Source organism: Dreissena polymorpha, chromosome 16 (assembly GCF_020536995.1).
Source record: "Dreissena polymorpha isolate Duluth1 chromosome 16, UMN_Dpol_1.0, whole genome shotgun sequence".
Taxonomy (NCBI): domain Eukaryota; kingdom Metazoa; phylum Mollusca; class Bivalvia; order Myida; family Dreissenidae; genus Dreissena; species Dreissena polymorpha.
In genome coordinates this window covers 49,956,279-49,962,956 of record NC_068370.1, presented here as the reverse complement: position 1 = coordinate 49,962,956, position 6,678 = coordinate 49,956,279, and positions in this window count along the sequence as shown.

Here is a 6,678-nt window from a genome sequence, read left to right as displayed (position 1 = left end):
ACCCCTTTGGTATCCCATACATAAATGCATTTTCCCGCGCAGTGCTGGAACCGAATTTCGAAGGCCTTTGCAAACAGTTTGGATCCTGATGAGACGCCACAAAACATGGCGTCTCATCAGGATCCAAACTGTTTGCTATTCTGATAGTATTTTTTGAAAAAAAAATCAAAGAAAATGCTAATTTAAGAAATTCAGCAGACGACATTTTAGCAGACGACAAATTTCCCAGCATGCAAAGGGTTAATGCATTCTCCCGCGCAGCCTTGAAACAATTGTAATTGATTGATAAAAACTGTAATCTGGGACTGGCTCTTAACTTGGAGAAATCGAGTACAGATTGAACAAGCGCAAAACAGCGCACGAACCATGCACAAAAATATTGTCGATTTCGTTATCATCATCATCATCATCATCATCATCATCATCATCATCATCATCATCATCATCATCATCATCATCATCATCGTCGTCGTCGTCATCGTCGTCGTCGTCCTCCTCCTCCGCATCCTCCTCCTCCTCATCATCATCGTCATCATCATCATCATCAACAACAACAACTTCAACATCAACAACAATAATAATTTACTAAGCTTTTCTTACACAATTCCTAATTTATGTCACATTCGATGATATTTTAGTTTAGTCTTATCGAGGCAAATGATTATTTTTGGAATATAATTATTTATGTAATTCCGTGAACGCATTATAAAACAGTAAATGTACGCATATGAATTAAAATTTAATCATAAGTAAAATAATTGCATAGTAAAACGGGAATCCTGTTTGATTCGTTTGAAATAGAACAAATTACGTAAACAACTTGCATTTCCGGCTACTATAATCTAGAAAGAAATGCGAATAAAGCAGATTTTATAACATCACTAGTTGTCAGTTCTATATTGTTTATTTTATTTTCTCAAATCTCATCTTTGGTGCGGAGAGATGGTTGGAAAACTGTTTGAAAAATCTCTGATGTCAGCGATTTTTCCCCTCTCGTGCACTTGTACCTGTCAAACAGTAAATGTCAAATAGGATGAATGGAAGACGGACCCACCAATCCGCGTCCGAGAAATATAGGTCAACACGCGCACTCACGTTAGCAGATAAGGCAGGGAAATTAATACTTGAGAATTGGGAAATACTGACTCAAAATGCTCATTAAACCAACGGAAGAAAAACCTCAGTAGGGTGAGTCGAAAATAACTGAAGGAAACTTATTATTACATCATACAATATGTTTACACTTGACTTACCCATTCCCGTAATTTAAGAGCGACATAACGTTTAGAAAAGTGTTATTATATTATTCATAGTGGAATAATAATACATATTTAATGCTAATATTTACATGCATTGTGTAAGCTTGTCAACACATTAATTTTTCTCCCATTTAGTCCTGCCTTTGATCTATACAGTTATAGCCATAAAACCATTCAACTTACATGCGGTGCAATATGATCGTTTTTCGGGAGCACACCGAACGTGGCTGTGTATACATTAATATTTAAAATACATTTTAAATACATCATATTCGCGCGAATAGCTTCTCTAGTTATTCTGTTCAAGATAAAATTGTTATTTAACCAATTTGCAAGAACAGTTGTGCATTCAAACAACTTTAAATGGTTTAAACTTAGTATTTTGTGAAGATGTGTCACTTAAATGTTTCGATTTAGATTTAAGGCATAGTTCTAGTGCGGCAATGCAATGTTTTATCTTTGGCGTTTCTATGTTTCGATTTTGGCAAAGCGATCTTTCGATTGGGGCATTGCGTTTTTTATTGAAACAATGCAATGTTTGATGGTAACAACGCAACGGTGTGATTGTGATAACGCGATATTTTCGATGTTGACAGCGCGATGTTTTGATTGAAACATCGCAATTATTTTATTGTGATTACGCGGTGTTTTGATGTGTTTTTGTGTTGTCAAAATGCAAAACTTCGATCGCGCCAATGCGATGCTTTGATAATTGCTACACAATGTTTTCATTTTGACCTCGTGATACTTAGGTAAAGACAAATCGATGTTTTGATTTCTGTTCCAGAATTATTCGATCGTGTCACGAAACCGTCCAATTTTAACCAGTTTATGCAGACGCAAGTTTCTTTTCTGACAACACTACACGAAAAATAGGAACACTCTAATGTTTCGATTGTGAACACAAGAAATACACAATATATTCATGTTATACTATCTACAAAAAAAGAACAAAACATGTCGGGGTTCAAAGAATACAAAATTCTGTACCATATATTTATGTTATACTATCTAAAAAAGAACACAAAACACGTCGGGATTCCAAGATCTGTCTGGATTTCTGCTGTAACATTTATTGCCCAAACGCCGACCAGAGGCGATGGTAATTGGCGATTGCGATGCACGATCAATTCATTTATCTCCCCCATTAGGCCGGGTAAGTGGCAGGCAGTGCCTGATAACAGGGGCCGGAACAAGATACATCGATATTTATGGCGCACGAGGGACCCGTGCTTTTAGATCGGATACGAACCCACGAAGACGTGTACCATTGTATACACTTGGAGACTTTTCTAACGCACATTTTCTCTGAATATCTCTATTATGAAATAAGATTTTGATTAAAAAAATATTTGATAATTTGACTACATTTTGAGCAAGCTCACGATAAAATAAATTCTTGACGAGTGGACGCTTAAGCACGTGGAGGATGTATAGTTTAACCTTTTTTTTTGCACGTGAAAATGGTGAAAATGCGCGGTTGCGCTCGTGAATATGAGCATTTCATTTAAAAAAACAAGTTCTATGTTATCCTGATTTAAGAACTCGCATAAAATGATGAAATTGATAAACATTTAGAATACTATTGCGTTTTGCCATACCTCACGTGCTAAAGCGTTGGTTGTATGATTGTATCGTGATCTTGCTCAGAATGAAGTCAAATGATCACTTGTAAAATTTTCAATCAAAATATTAACTAACAACTGAGATAATTAAGTTTGAAAAGTGTTGCGTAAGAAAATTCTTTAGGTGTATGCTTCTGTTTATGTTACATTACTCGTAGGCGGATATTTGTCGACAAAAGATTTTACGTTAAACCTTCAAATTCAATTCTCTGATGAGATCTGTTAACGCATTATGTTCTTAAAAATGTTGCAAAGTATATAAAATATGCTCTAGATAAAAGACAATCTGTTAGCGTGTACTACATGTTCACCAGTCACCAGTCTCCATGTGTAGGAGCACTTCTTAGTTAGTATATTGTTTTTACCGGTAATTTTTTTCTGGTAATAACGCATTACCTGAACAAACTGACCACAGTGACGGATTTCTTGTATTAAAGTATATTTTTTTCTAGATTATGTACTCTGCACTGATATTGCATACAACACCTGAGTTGTATAGTTCTGATATATCAGCTTGGAATGGCATTTCTTTGACATGATTAAACAAGAAATTTCGGCTGTTTTTTTCTCTTTCTTACAGAATGCTGTTTACATATTTTGGATCTGAGGTGGAATTCTAGAAAATATATACAGAGAAAAGAAGGTTTTGCTATAATTTTATTTCTTCATATTTAGATTAGATATTCATATACCTAAGTTTGGAGCTGACTAATTTCAAAGCGCATTGACAATAATACTTTATTAGGTATGTGTTATTTTACATATCAAATTAAAAGCATTCATTCATTTTGCAAACACCTTACAAAAATGAATGATCATTTTCAATTGAAAGTGATAACACTGATCATAGTCAAGTACGGTTAAGGAAATTCCATCGATTAAATTGTTTTTAATCTCAGACCTACCAAAATAAATAATAGATCTACATTAAATTAGATAAATGACACGTGCATCGTTTAATGTACATGTAAATCACGAATTTATATAAAACGATCGTGTATGATAACAACGTGTGGAAGTGAAACAAAAAAAACAACACATCCCTGATCGCAAAGTGTGTTTAGTTTATGAATTATTTTACCGCATCTTAGGATATAACTCAGGAGTCTATTTCGATCCACAGCCAGCCAAATGGCTTATCAGGCAAATCGTACGCACGTGCCAAAGCCGACCCAATCAAATGTGGATTAAAACGAAATAAATATGTCAGGAAAATAGGAGGTAAATATAGATTAATTGTTAAGGCATGGTGTTTTTCTAATCAGGCAGTCGACTCTTTGTTCTTCGTTGCATCAGTTACAGTGAGTGGTATCTGTCTTGAAATCGTGGCAAGGAAACGCCGCTGTAGCGTGTTTTGATCTTATACGTCGATACTGATGATGATTTTTAATGTCGCGAAACTACTGATGATCATGCGGATCTGCGATGACACGACTTTGAATGCAGAGCTGCAATAACTGCGCTACTGTTGATTATGACATCAACACTATTTATCACCGTCATGATCATACAATTATTACTATGTAACTACGTTAAAGTAATCATTGAGTAGATGCACGTTGTAGACACATTTAGATAAATACATTTCAATAAAATGGTTCATTACATGAGTCGCGTTCTGAGAAAACTGGGCATACTGCATGAGCGTAAAGTGTCGTCCCAGATTAGCCTGTGCAGTCCGCACAGGCTAATCAGGGACGACACTTTCCACCGAAATTGGATTTTTGCTAAGTAGGTACATGTACTTCATTTAAACGAAAAATGTCATAAAAGCGGAGTGTCGTCCCAGATTAGCCTGTGCGGATTGCACAGGCTAATCTGGGACGACACTTTACGCACATGCATGAAGCCCGGTTTTCTCAAAGTTTTCACGCGACTCAAGTAGCAACAACTATAACGATTTCATTTAGAAGCACATCAGATTTATTTTGTAGTTGCGGAGGGTCGGTTTCAACAAACATTTAAGCCGCGCTCTGCTTATACCGGGCTAAATGCATGTGTTGAAAGTGTCGCCCCAGATAAGCCGGTGCAGTCAGCACAGGCTAGTCGGGGACAACAGTTTACGCCCAGACTGGATTTTCGTTTAGAAATCACTTCCTTAAAACGAAAAATTCCATGAAATCGGAAAGTGTCGTCCATGTATACCCACATGCTTTGCCCTTTGCATGCTGGGATATTTGTCGTCTGCTAAATTGGTGTCTGCAGAATTTCTAAAATCATAATTTTCTTCACTTTTTTTCAAAGACCACTATCAGAATAGCAAACAGTTTGGATTCAAACTGTTTGCAAGGCATTTACAATTCGGTTCTAGCGCTAAAAGGGTTAGCTCTTACGGCACTTTATTCACGTGCATTTAGGCCGGTTTTAGCAGAGCGCGACCCATGTTTACCAAATGTCATTCCAGCTAAATGGCCATGGGTAATAGGCACTGGAGTCAGCGCAACAGGGGGATTAAGGGACGCGATTGATTTAACGTCCACAATAACCAGGACAACGAAGCTATTTCCCGACGAGAGTCTGACAAATTGGCAAACACCGATGACAAGGCCATAGGCCGGCGTTCCCACGATGTTCAATACCAAACACTGAAATACTGAAATACTAACCCAGAAATTAGATTTCTCGAGGAGACCACGTTACAATGGCCCTGCTCCGATTTCCATTTACTTTGAGTATGTTCTAGCCGTGACAAATGAGATTTTTATGTAAATACGAGACATCGGAAGTCAATAACTTGTATGGTTTAGGAAAACATTGGCTTTTTGTTGCTGCTGCTTCGCTGCGCCCGATAGCTTTACCCGCAATTTCGGGTGTTCATTTGAATGCGATATATCAATTTGATATTTCTTATTGATGATGGGTCTGTTTGAACGCGGGGTGATTTCATTCGTTTCTAATCGCGTTTGTTTTTCTTTCAATTTGTTTAGAGTTTAGAACTGTTATTATTCGGATCCGCACCACCGCTTGTCTGAAAGCCAGTCGTTTGTCCTTTATATTTCAATTTATAATAAATATAATATTATATATAAATTATAACCGATATTTCATTCAATATTATTCAACAGGTTTGGGAAAGGGCAAAGGATGGGAGAGGAAGATAACTTCTCGCCACACAGGGGAAAAACTGCACCGAACCAGAGGCTCACATATTCGGATGAGTATGTTAAAGGGGCCGTCAACCCGATTGCTATATATCATGAAAAAAAGAAAAGTTCTAAAATACCGTATTTTTTTTACAATTATTAGTTTATATTGATTAAAATATCACGACTGGTATATTACATTACTTGAAAAATGTTGTTAAGTTTTCATTTTTTCAGTATATTTGGTAATACAATTTTACTGAGTATGTCTACCAGGTAATTTAGTGAGTGCTGTTGTTGTCGCTATATTTTGTGAAACTACGAGGATTGCTCATATAAAGTATAAAATACAACGCTCATTGTATGAGCACGGATGGCCGAGTGGACTACAAGGGATACTTTTTACTCCAGGACTCCAGGGGTCAGTGGTTCGAGCCCTATTCAGGGTTACTTTTTTCTCTTTTTTCCATTTTGTCCTTGATTTTTTTACTGGATATTGTTAGATCCAACGTTTAAATTTAACAATATAAAGCATTTAATGACGGTATTTCGGAACTTCGTCAATCTGGTTGACTGCCCCTTTAAAGTGTATAGCTTTTTAATACTAAGTCTTGAGTCTTTTAAACAACCACGTCCGGTGGAAAATTGCAAAACTGAACGTTCACGGGTATAAACCATTTCTTTTTAAAGTTTGATCTTAGTCAATTCCTC